Source organism: Meriones unguiculatus, assembly GCF_030254825.1.
Source record: "Meriones unguiculatus strain TT.TT164.6M chromosome 13 unlocalized genomic scaffold, Bangor_MerUng_6.1 Chr13_unordered_Scaffold_34, whole genome shotgun sequence".
NCBI lineage: Eukaryota > Metazoa > Chordata > Mammalia > Rodentia > Muridae > Meriones > Meriones unguiculatus.
In genome coordinates, this window is record NW_026843646.1 from 6870930 (window position 1) to 6883982 (window position 13053).

General features: G+C 35.7%; 1 pseudogene; it reads left to right on the top strand.

Annotated features, from left to right (window-relative positions):
- The first annotated feature begins 2141 nt into the window (after window positions 1–2141).
- LOC132650911 (zinc finger protein 347-like) overlaps window positions 2142–13053 on the top strand; it is a 119534-nt pseudogene continuing 108622 nt past the window's right edge.

A 13053-nucleotide genomic window follows, 5' to 3' on the forward strand; every position in this document is an offset into this window, starting at 1 on the left:
CAACTAATGGCTACTTTATATTCCTGTCTTACAAACTGATGAAACACAGGTTTTTGAAGGACGCCTTTGGTTTTTTTTTCAATCTAACCTTTAGGCTTTTTCATTTCCCCTACTTCACATCACGCACAGCACCCAACTGTATAACATTCGCAATTCTGTGTCAGAAAATAAATTGAAGAAGCAGTAGAATTATATGATTATATTGACAATGAAGTATAAATTTATATTGTTGCCACTGTTTCTGTTGTACAAATGTATGGCATATTTTAGAATTCAGTGACCTTCAATGATGTGCATGTGAAATTCAGCCAAGAAGAGTGGGCTTTCCTGGAAACTTCCAAGAAGCAACTCTACAAAGATGTGATGCTAGAAACCTGTGAAAACCTCACTGCTATAGGTAAGACTGCAATTTTTATTTCACTTTTAAAATAAAGAGACAACTCTTACTTTGTTATTGATCCTCTTCTGTAATTCCAATTGAGAATGAGGAGGAATGAGGTAAATAAATCAGGCATGTTTCTAAGGGTCACAGAAGATAGTGATTTAAGTTTGGCCTTAATAATAACATGATATTTCCAATAATATATATTTTCTGGTACTATATTTTAGGCTACAATTGGGATAACCATAATATTGAAGAACATTTTCAAAGTTCTACAAGTAATAAAAGGTAACTTTATGTGGATGTTGATACAGATATAAATCTTAAATTTTAATGTGTCCTGGAAGTTTGGTATTTTTTGTTTGTTTGTTTGTTTATTGGCTGCTTTTTATTTTCTGTTTTTGAAATAAATTTTTTTCTGGGTATCTGTGACTTTCCTAGACTTGATTGTTAGACCGGCCTGACCTAAAAATCACACAGATATGCCTGCTTCTACCTCCACAAGTGCTGGGATTGAAGGCATGTAACAGCACACATGGCAGTGTCCTGGAAGTTTTAAAGAAAAGCAACAGTGTAAAAACAGCACTGCTTTAAGTGTACTGATGATCATTAAAATCTCATAATTCCATGTTCTTCAATGTCAGATATCTGATTTGTGTTTACAAGGCAATCCCCTAAGACAGAAGAAAATAAAATAATATTGTCACAAAAATACCATTTGAATCATATGGACATTACAGCTACTGACTTGAACTGCCAATCTTTTTAGTTTCATTCTATCTACTCAGATATTGTAAGAGGTATACACACTGAATTGGTGATCAGTATGTGTCCAAAACCTTCTAATAAGCAAAAAATTCATAGTAGAACCAGTGTTGCTATTTTTCGTGCAGTAACATTGTAAAGTTTAGTGAAAGGAGCAGTTTATGAGAATCAAGAATATTGTTGTGGAGAAACCTTAATCCCTATATGACATGTGTATGATGAACAAAAAACAAACTGTGTTAATTCAATGTGGAAATCTTCATTATTTTTGTAAATTAAACCGGTATATCATATGTCAAAATGATTCTAAGACACATGAGCATAGGGATATTGAAAGAAGCAGTGTCCCTGTCTTTCTCCAAGAACAATTGATTTGGTAGTAGACCCCATTGTGAGTAAATTTTCTGAATGTGATAAATGGTTACTGTTAATTGGTTTTGCAACTTCATTGAGAATTCATCAGCAAACTCATATTGCTGAAAATACCTATGAATACTAGGAATTTGGAACTTCTGCTTGTCTTGACTCACTTTGTAAATGAAGTATCATTCATAGAGTACAAAAATTTGTGAATGGGATTGCTGTGGTAAAACTCTGAATTCTTACAATACTCTTCATATATAGGAGAAAACCTTTTATAGAAAAATGATGCTATAAAAGTGATTCACCTAACAAATGCTCTTACCACCACAGGGATCTTCAAAAATACCCATAATGAAGGGGAATGCCGTGAATGTAAATAAAGTGATAAAACTTTAATATTTGATTCTTCTTTACCATTAGACCAAATTATGAAATTAATTCATATAGATAAATATATTTATTAGTGTAATGAAATGACTGTGGTAAATCTTTCACATATGCCAATTTTCTTTGGAGGCATGAGAGCAGTCATACTGGAGAGAAACCCTTTAAATGCACTCTATGTGGTAAAGCCTTCCCCTATATCACTTTTCTCATATGGCATGAAAGAACACACACTGGAGAGAAGCCTTACAAATGTAATCAATGTGGTAAAGCCTTTGCAAAAAGGAGTCATCTCACATGGCATAAAAGAACACATACTGGAGAGAAACTTTATGAATGTAACCAGTGTGGTAAAGCCTTTGCACAAAACAGTCATCTCATAAGCCATAAAAAAACACACACTGGAGAGAAACCTTATGAATGTAATGAGTGTGGTAAAGCCTTTGCACGAAACAGTCATCTCATAAGCCATAAAAGAACACATACTGGAGAGAAACCTTATGAATGTAATAAGTGTGGTAAAGCCTTTGCAGAAAACAGTAATCTCTTAAGCCATAAAAGAACACACATTGGAGAGAAACCTTATGAATGTAACCAGTGTGGTAAAGCCTTTGCACAAAACAGTCATCTCATAAGCCATAAAAGAACACACACTGGAGAGAAACCTTATGAATGTAATGAGTGTGGCAAAGCCTTTGCAGTAAACAGTCATCTCATAAGCCATAAAAGAACACACACTGGAGAGAAACCTTATGAATGTAATGAATGTGGCAAAGCCTTTGCAGAAAACAGTATTCTCTTAAGCCATAAAAGAACACACACTGGAGAGAAACCTTATGAATGTAATGAATGTGGCAAAGCCTTTGCAGAAAACAGTACTCTCTTAAGCCATAAAAGAACACACACTGGAGAGAAACCTAATGAATGTAACCAGTGTAGTAAAGCTTTTGCAAAAAACAGTCATCTCGTAAGACATAAAAGAACACATACTGGAAAGAAACCTTATGAATATACCCAACGTGATAAAGCGTTTGCACAGCAGAGTAGTCTCCGAAAACAGGAAAAGACACACAGTGGAGAGAAACCTTGTGAGGGTAATTAATGTGATAAAGCCTTTGCATGTAACAATCATCTCCTAAGACAACAACACATTCTGGAGGGAAATCATATGAATATAACTATGTGGCAAAGCCTTTGCACATAACATCTCCTAATAAATAAAATAATACATACTGGAAAGATGTCTGACTGTAACCAATGTGAAAAAACTTTTGGACTTCAGAATAGTCTCCACACTCATGAAAGAAATCCTAATGGACAGAAAGCCTGTGAGTGCTTTTAACATGGTGAAACCATCCCACATTTGTACAATCTTCATCATCATGAAATGATTCATAATAGAGGAAAAACTTATGAATGTGTTAAAATGGTGAGGCCTTGCACAAATCTAGAGTCATCATCATCAAAAAGTATCCTTACTGGAGAGGAATTCTGTGAGTATAAGAAAGGTGGAAAGGCCTTTGTGTACTTTGGTCCACTGAGATGCAACAGAACTGTAAAACTAGCTCAATGGAAATGACGTCCCTTTTCTGAAGGGGAAAGGGAATAGCAACAATAGGAATGGATGGTAGTAATGGGGGAGCGAAACGGGGGTACTTAGATTGGAATGTAAAGTAAATAAACTTATTTTTAAAAAGAATACAATGAATAGTGAATATCAATTACATGCAACAGTATTATATAATAAGGTGTTTATGGAAGACTTATTGATAATCCTGATTCTCAACATTTAGTGTTTTCTATTGCCTCACTTTACACAAGAAACTTTTAGTTCAGTGGATGAATATATAGGACATGAACTAACACCAACCAGGAAGTTCTCTGAGAGTATCACAACAGTGGTAGCCTGTAGAAGTTTCTTTGTGTACACATACCTATTGTTCCAGGGGTACTATTGAAAAACATCACAACCCACACTGAATTTTCAGATATGAGGGAGGAGGCTTTCTTTTCCATGTATGACTCTGCTTCTGGCCTAGATGGGTAACCATGTCAAGGGTGAGTTTTCTCTGCCTGACTTCATCTGGAGAGTATCTTTAGACATGGACACCACCAATCAAATTTGATAGATGGCCTTTGAAACAGATCCCTGATAACTCCCCCCTCCCTTCAAATATAGGATAATTTGGTTCTGTGTTCTTGTTCTTCTTATTCATATAATAAGAATGTGCTGTTTAATGCAAATCTAGCATTCTTGAATTTCCTAGTATTAAAAAATTATTTACACCTATGCTTGGAGCATCCCAGGTACTCCCCAAGGGATATAAGCCACTGTTTTCTGTTTTCTGGAATTAAAGTTGAACTTACTTTCTGAGGTGGTTCCCAGACTGGCTAACCACTGTTATGCTTATGAGCTTTCCAAGCTTAATACTACTCATCTTCTGCCCCTCATGCCTTCATGGGCTGGTGGGAAACAGCGCTCCAGGTAGCAAGAGAATCACATTCTCTGAAATGCCTGTGATAAAATATTTCAGACTGCATAGCGTTTCAAATTTTACATGTTTCTGGATGTGAGATGGTCAGTCAAACAGTGTCTTGGGGTGGGACTCATTAAAATGAGTTATACTTAGTGTTTAGTTCAAGGTAAGGTTGCAGGCAAGCTTCATAGTATGAAATCTTCTCAGGTGAGTACAGTGGCCCATGGAAAATAAATACAAGCAGAAATTTTATTTTTCTGTTTTTAATAGCTGAGTACTGTTCTGATAATGTAAGGGTGCATGGCAGAGAAGAGGAACTCTCCTTTTGAGTAGTCTATGGGAAGAGGATGGGGGAAGGTGGAGGGAGGGTGGGACCAGTAGGAGTTGAGGGAGTGACCTTCAATCAGCATATATAATGAATAAATTGTGAAAAATAAAAACAATTAATAAAATAAAATATAGTAAGAAAAACAAAGCAAAAGAGCAAAAAATTGAGTCTAGATTGGGTAACTGCCCTCCCTCAAAGAGAAGAAAGAAGATATATAGAAAGAAAAGAAAAACAGAATCTTTGTCTTTGTCACCTTTCTTCCCTGTGGTTTCAGTTGAAGATCACTATCCAATGGAGACCATGATTTTCTCTCTGAAGTTTATGTTACCATAGAAGTAGGATTCAAACCTGAAACTAATGGCAGAGGTTCCTAGTTAACATATCAAATCAAACTTACCTGCCATTTTCTCTCAGCAATCCTTCACTCCTTCCATATTATCTGGTCCTCCAGGCTAGTACAGCCCATGCAACACCCTGAATTCTCCTTCCCAGGGCCTGAGCTAACCTCACTCTCCCCTCACCTATCTATAGGCAAATTATTTTGGCTACCTGTCAAGAGCCATGCAGGAGCAACAGTAAAACAGCTGTAGAACTCACGGAATGTGGCTCCCCTGTTAGCATAGTCACAATGAGTTTGTCTTGGAGAAGCATAATCCCAAGAACTGATTTTCCTGAGGAATTGTGCTCTTATTTAGCATATCTCTACTTGTTGCCCTTACGATGCCCATACACCTCATAACATGAGTTGTATGAAAACTCTAAGAAGGCTTCTAGCTTGTCACTGGGCAATATCACTGGTATTTAAAATTAACAATGTTTGATCTCTTTCCACATGGTTACTGGAGCAGATTAATGAATTAACTACTGCCCTTGAAAGGAGCCATAGATATAGATTGTAAGCAATGACCATTATACTTAGAAAAAATTTGGAAAAATAGATTGTTTAACAAGGTCAGGGAAGATGTTTTTGCTAATGGCTCTGATGTAAAAAATCTTAGAGAACAATTTAAAGTTAAGAAAAGTACACTATTAATAGTAAAGCCATGGATGTTTTAAGGTTGATGAGCTGAAACAATAGCCCAAGGAAACATTAGACCTTCAAACTGGGTCTAAAACTGAGACAGCAGTTGATTCCCCTATATTTGTTTTTCCCCTCAGCTTCTTGATATGATTTAATAAAAATGATTAATGAGTAGATACACACCCCTTTAAGATTTAAAGTACAGTTGCCAGTACCATGCCATTTTTTTTATTACTGTTGTGCTATAGTACTACTTGAGATCTCGGATGAAGATACCTCCAGAAAATCTTTTACTGTACAGGAATTTTTTTAAATCAATTCTGGGTTTTTTTGTTTTTCCATATGAAACTGAGAATTGTTCTTTCAAGTTCTGTAATGACTTGTGCTGGTGTTTTGATTGGAATTGCATTGAGTCTTTAGATTTATTTTGGTAGAGTGGCCATTTTTCTATGTTAATCCTACCAATCCTGGAGTATGGGAGATCTTCTGATATCTTCCTTGAAGTTCCTTTTTTTCATACAAGTCATTCACTTGCTTGATTAGAGTCACACCAAGGTACTTTATGTTATTTGTGGCTTTTGTGAAGGGGTTTTGTTTCCCTAATTTCCTTCTGAGCTCATTTGTATTCTGTATACAGGAGGGCTTCGGATTTTTTAAATTTAATTTTGTATCCAGTAATTTTGCTGAAGTTGTTTATCAACTGTAGGAGTTTCATGGTTGAATTTTTAGTGTTATTAATGTATACTATCACATCATCTGCAACACAAGCTGGACTGGATGTGGAGAAAGTGAACCTTCCTCCGTTGCTGGTAGGAATATAAACTTGTACAACCATTTTGGAAATCAATATGGTGCTTTCTCAGAAAATTATGAATAGTGCTACTAGAATATTTAGTTATACCAACCCTGGGCATATATTCAGAAGATTATCAACCATACAACAAGGACATTTGCTCAACTATACTCATAACAACTTTATTGACAATAGCCAGAATCTGGAAACAACTTAGATGTCCCCAAACTGAGGAATAGACACAGAAATTGTGGCAAATTTATACAAAGAAATACTATTCAGCAATTAAAAACAAGGAAATCAGAAGGCAAGTGGATGCAACTAGAAAAGATCACTTTGAGTGAGGTATCCAGAAGCAGAAAGACACTCATGGTATAAACACACTTATATGTGGATATTAGCCATATCAGGGCAGTTCAGAGTCCAATTGGGTTACATAGTAATGTGAAGAGGGACTGCCTCTGACATAATCTGATTGGCCTGCTCTTTGATCACCTCCCTCTGGGGGGGGTGCAGCCTTACCAGGCCACAGTACAGGACAATACAGCCACTTTTGATGTGAACTGACAGACTAAGAACAGAAAGGAGAGGAGAACCTCCCCTATTAGTGGACTTGGGGAGTGGCATGCAAGCAGAGGGAGGAGGGAGGGTGGGATTGGGATGGGAGGAGGGAGGGGCTTATAGGGGGATGCAGAATGAATAAAGTGTAATTGATGAAAAAAAATACTAAAATCTATAGTCCTAAAAGATCTAAACAACAGGAAGAACCCTAAGGAAGATGCTTAATCCTCATTCAGAAAGGCAAATGGGATAGACATTGGTAATGGGGGAAGATAGGGAACAGAACAGGAAACTACCACAGAGGGCCTCTGAAAGAATCTACATAGCAGGGTATTGAAGCAGATGGTTAGGCTCATAGCCAAATTTTGGGCAGAAAGCATGGAAAAATATGGAAGATTCAGGAGGTAGAAAACCTGGATGGGAGAGGCCTTCCACAAGGAGGCCAATTGAGCCAAAAAATAGGGCCCAGGAGGTCCTGTTCCAACCAAGGACCATGCATGAAGAACACCTAGAATCCCTTCTCAGATGTAGCTCATAAATATCTTAGTTTCCATGTGAGTTTCCTATTAAGGGTAACAGGGGCTGTCTCTGACATGAATTCAGTGGAAGGCTCCTTGATCACCTACTCCTGGAAGGAGCAGTCTTGCCAGGACTGCAAGGAGGAAGAAGGTGCAGTCATTCTTTGTCAGACTTGATAAGATAGGCAGCATAAGATAGTAGGGAAGTAGGACATCCCTTATTAGTGGACTAGGAAAGACGGCATAGGTGTAGACGAGGGAGGTAGGTTGTAACTGGTTGAAGCTGAGGGAGAGGCTTACAGCCAGAAAACAAAGTGAATAAATTGTAATAATCAATAAAAAAGAAAAAAAAATGAGTTTTTTTTTCCTGAAATGGTTGGACTCAGGCAACTGTCTCTTAAAAACAACTAGAAAGAATAGTACTTCATCGCTTCACATTTTCCTTTTTCCTGTAATACTATATATAATAAGTACCCTTGATAAAATTCAGTGGTTTGTTATATATTCCTAGTATTATAATATTATAAAATATTGTACAAATCAAATTTTGATATGTTAAGTGTGTAAAAATAGTTTTTGACAAAGTGGCTTGAATTTTCAAAAGAGCAAAGAATGATTACTCAAAATTCAGGAGAGTGAAAATGGAAGGAAAATTGATGGAAGAATAAATAATATATAAATAAATTAATATCTCTTACACAGTAATTATAACATTTTGGTTATTGAGATTTAAAAAAATATACACAGAATATTTCTCAAGTAAACAATGTAAGCTATTATTAATAGCTCTTATGCATGCACCCCGAAGTATTTCTTTATATTATTCCTCTTGTCACTGAAAAGTGTTTTTTGAAAAGTCATGCCACTACACCGTGATGTTCAGGCTCTAATACTGACTATTCAATTCTTATTTCAGAGCACTGACTGCTTTTAGCCAAATTAGGACTGAAATCAGACAATGTTTGATTTCTGTGTCTAACTCAGGTCATAACTTTTGATGATACATTTTGAGTTCATCCACAATTTCAAAGTAAAATGATTGCCTTTCTTGAAATGTTAAATGTTCTCTCTCCCTCTCTCATACACACACACACACACGCACGCACACGCATGATACATGTAATAGCAGTTATTGGCAAATAAAGACTTGAAATTGAAAGAGCCAAAAGAGTGTTATATGAGAGATTTTTTTAGGAAAGACAAATAAACAAGAAATAATGTGATTATATTAAAAATCTCAAAAAACAAAAGTACATGTTTCCATGAAAAAAAATTGAATAATATTATATTTTGCACTCATGTGATTCAGGACAATCAAGTCCATTCTATCTTAGCACATGGTAAGCTGTGCCTCAGTAAACATGAGTGTAGATGTGTGCTGGAGCAGCCACATCACCTGTTTCAGATGGATAATGGTGGAATTCCTCATTCAGTGTGTACAGTACATACTCTGGTTTAAATTGACTCAAGAATTTTAGGTAATTTTTGTGTGTAAACTGTATAAAATAAAGTTCCCCTAAACTTTTTTGGTCCACTTTCTTCTACTGTCTCCTTCCATCCTTTTACACAGAGATGCTGTCCAACCTGGATGATAAAGAGTGTTCAGTAGGTACAGCAGAAGAATGGACATTGTTGTCTAGTCCATTCTGTTAGTTCCTGTCTTTCTATTGGAGAATTGAACATCCAAGTTGAGAGATTTCAATGAGCAAATTTATTATTTCCCTTTATTTTGTAGTTATGCTGTGGGGTTTTTGCCTCCTGATTTGATGCTTGAGATTATTCATTCTTTCTCTCTTGAAAGATCAGGAGTTATTCTAAAGAGCCTGAATTTATATGCAACTTAGTATTTTCAACTTGCACCTTTTAATATCCCTTCCTTGTTTAATATATTTTCTTTACATTTAATGTTTTGATTTTGTGTTCTGAGCACAATTTCTTTTTGGTACACTTTAATTGTTGTTCTATATATGTTTTGTACTTTTATAGGCTACCCCTTTCTTCATTAGGTTAAGGATACATTCTTCTATTATTTTGCTTAAAATATTTTCTAGGATTTTGATGTGAGGTTTTTCTTCTTTTTCTATTTCTATTATTCATAAATTACTTTTTTCACTTTTTAGATTTTCTGGATCTTTTGTGCATGGCTATTTAACATTTCTGTTGACACAATTGCTGTTTTCTTCTTCTTCTTCTTCTTCTTCTTCTTCTTCTTCTTCTTCTTCTTCTTCTTCTCATCCTTCTCCTCCTGCTTCTCTTCTTTCTCCAACTCTTCCTTCTTCTTTTTCTTTCTCTTCATCCTCCCCCTTCTCCTTTTTTTCTTTTAAAAATAGTCACTTTACTTATATTTTCATCTGGAATAAAGTTTTCCCTTCCTCTAATCCTGGCATCTCTTTCCCATCTCCACTTCTATCCTGTCTAAATTCACCCTCATATTAAACAAGGAGGGCCATAATGTATAATAAGAAAATAAAATAGCAAAAAGACAAAAGCAAACACATCTGAGTAGGAAAAAAAAGTAAAAGAGCCCAAGTTGGGAAAGATGCAGACTTGTTCATACATGCAGGAATCTCATAAAATATTAAACTTGAAACAATAGTATACACACAGAGGACATGTAGCTTTAAAAATAGAAAAACAATCTTCAGCAAATTAAAATGAGAACTATGATAAAAACATTTTAAATGAATGCCAGAATTCTAGGACATGAGAATCCAAACTTGCCAGTGAGGGAAATCTTTGGCCATCTACCTTTTGGAATGTACTCTTAAATGTACAATTAAGAGTAGTTTCTTGGATAAAATGAGTGTCCCTTGGAGAAAACTACATTTTCATTTGCAAGCATTTATCAATTAGAGATAGGGCTAAGGACAGAACGCTAAAGGCTTGTGCATGCTGCCTCAGTCTCTCACAGTTTATCTAGTCTTCAGTCCTCTAAATTTATAGTGCTTTGTTCTTTGATATCCTCCATCCCTTCTGGCTCTTACACTCTTCTGCCTGAATTACTTAAGAGCCTGAAGGGCATATTCTGAGGTCTCTCACTGAATGTCTATTTTCCCTATGGGTCTCTGATTTTGTCTCCATCAGATGCAGGATGACATTTTTTTTTGATGATGGCTGAACAAGATACTGGTCTATGAGTATAGCAGAATGGTGTCAATGGTCATTTTATTACTTTTAGTAGAATGCAGTATTTGCTTTTCCCCTAGAACCATGGGCTGTGTAATTTCTTTTTCTTGATCAATAAACCAATGTCAGGTATGGATTCCATCATGTGAAGTGTTCCTTAATTCAAACTATAGATTGGTTATTTACTCCTAAACTCTTGCACTAATATGTCTTACAGGTAGAACATTGTTATAGTTCAAAAGTTTGGTAGCTGGGTTAGTGTTTATATTTATCCTCTTGTAGTTGCAGAGTACTCCCTATATCAAAGTTGCTAGAATGTTAGTGTGAAGGTTCTATGTAGGCACAAGCTCCATTTATCTATGTTCCATGTAAATGTAAGTGTTGTCTCCAGCAACAGAGCATTGCAGTCAATTTGTGGAGAGCAGCCTATAGTTTTGGCAAAAGCCTGTATTGTTTTGGCATTACTATCACACTACTTTGGCCAATACCTCAGTTAAATATAAACCATTACCAGTACTGGATTCCTAATTTAGTGCCAAGAGATTTCCAGTTGGGACTTTCTCCTTGTGTGGTGATTTCATTTATATTGGCTTCTTATATGTATATATTTTAGAAAGTTTCTATTGCATTAGGTTTCCACTGTACCAAATAAATGACCCTTAATTTTACCTGTCTTTCCTCATGTTACCATGTCATTGCCCTCTTCCTTTTCCAATATCCTTCAATTCTATCTTTTTAGCCCACTTTCATTTTGTTCCAAGTATTTATTTCCCTTTCCTATGGAGAAATTTCGGCCTCCCCTAACCTCCAGTTCTTAATCTGTATGTATCCCCTGCATTATTATGTTCAGTTGCTTGCATATCATACATCTTACAAGTAATATATATGTAAAAGTAAATACACACCCTATTTGTCTTTTGGGGTCTAGGTTCTCTCACTCTCAGTTATCTGCAAAGGTGAATTTACCTTCACATTTCATGATTTGAGTTTTTAAATGTCTGAGTAATATTTGATTATGTAAATACACTAGTACTATAACAAAATAGAAATACACACTGGAAAAACAGATAAAATCTTCACAAATGGTGCTGACCAAACTAGATGCCTATATGTAGAAACATGGAAATAGATGCCTATTTTCACTCAAAAGTCACCTCCAAATGGATTAAAACCTCAGCAAAGTTTATATACAGTTAAAGTCTTGAAGTCAGCACAGTTATTTGACAAACAGCATAGCTGAGTTGCATGTTACAATAGCCTTCATGCTATCTTTCAGGCTTGGTCTTGATCTCCACTTGCTACATGCTTAGAGGCCTTACAATACATGTACAACCTGGGGCCATTGGAGCAATGGGAATTTTTTTAATGAATCATTTATGCCTTCATCCTGGAGTACTGCTTCTAAGCTTCTCCAGAAAAATCCTGAGCATACTGTCCTGCTCACTTTTAGGAAAAATATCAATTATCTGGCCCTACATGAATGTCTTCCTCGTGGAAATTGTCACTCACATAAAAATGGCAGATAATTCCTTATGAGACTTTAGCTCCAAGATAGTCTTGCAAAATCTACCCCTGTGCCTCCTCAAGAAGAAAATAATCAGAACAATGTATTCTTAAAGGGCAAACAAAGTTTGTATTAGGACTAACTTTTTCTAGAAATATTAGCTTGCACAGTATCACTTTGGTGTTGTATGACCAAAATAATGAAAGAATACTTAGATTTAGCACATAAATAAATTCTACAAAGATATGAAGTATAGACATTGCGTTATGACAGGAATTTGATTTTCATTTCTCAGATTTTTAAGGACGTTGAACATTTTTAAGTGTTTCTACACCATTCAATATTCCTTTGTTGAGAATTTCTCTTTAGCTCTGTACCCAATTTTTAATTGAATTATTTGATTTTTTGGGTTCTTTATATATTCTGGGTATTAGCCTTCTGTCAGATGCAGAGTCGATGAAGATCCTTTCCCAGTCTGTAAGCCATCATTTTGTTCTGCTGACAGTGTCCTTTGCTTTAGAGAAGCTTTTAAGTTTCATGAGATCCCATTTATTGATTGTAGATCTTAGAGCCTGTGCTGCTGGTGTTCTGTTCAGGTAGTTGTCTCCTGTGTCAATGTGTTCAAGCCTTTTCTTCACTTTTTTTTATAACAGATTAAGAGTGTTAGTTTTATGTTGAGGTATTTGATCTACCAGGACTTTATTTTTGTGCAGGGTGATAAGTATGAATCTATTTGTATCTTTCTATATGTGGACATCCAGTTAGACAAGCACAATTGGTTGAAGATGTTCTTTTTTCCATTGAATGGTTTTAGCTTCTTTGTAAAAAATC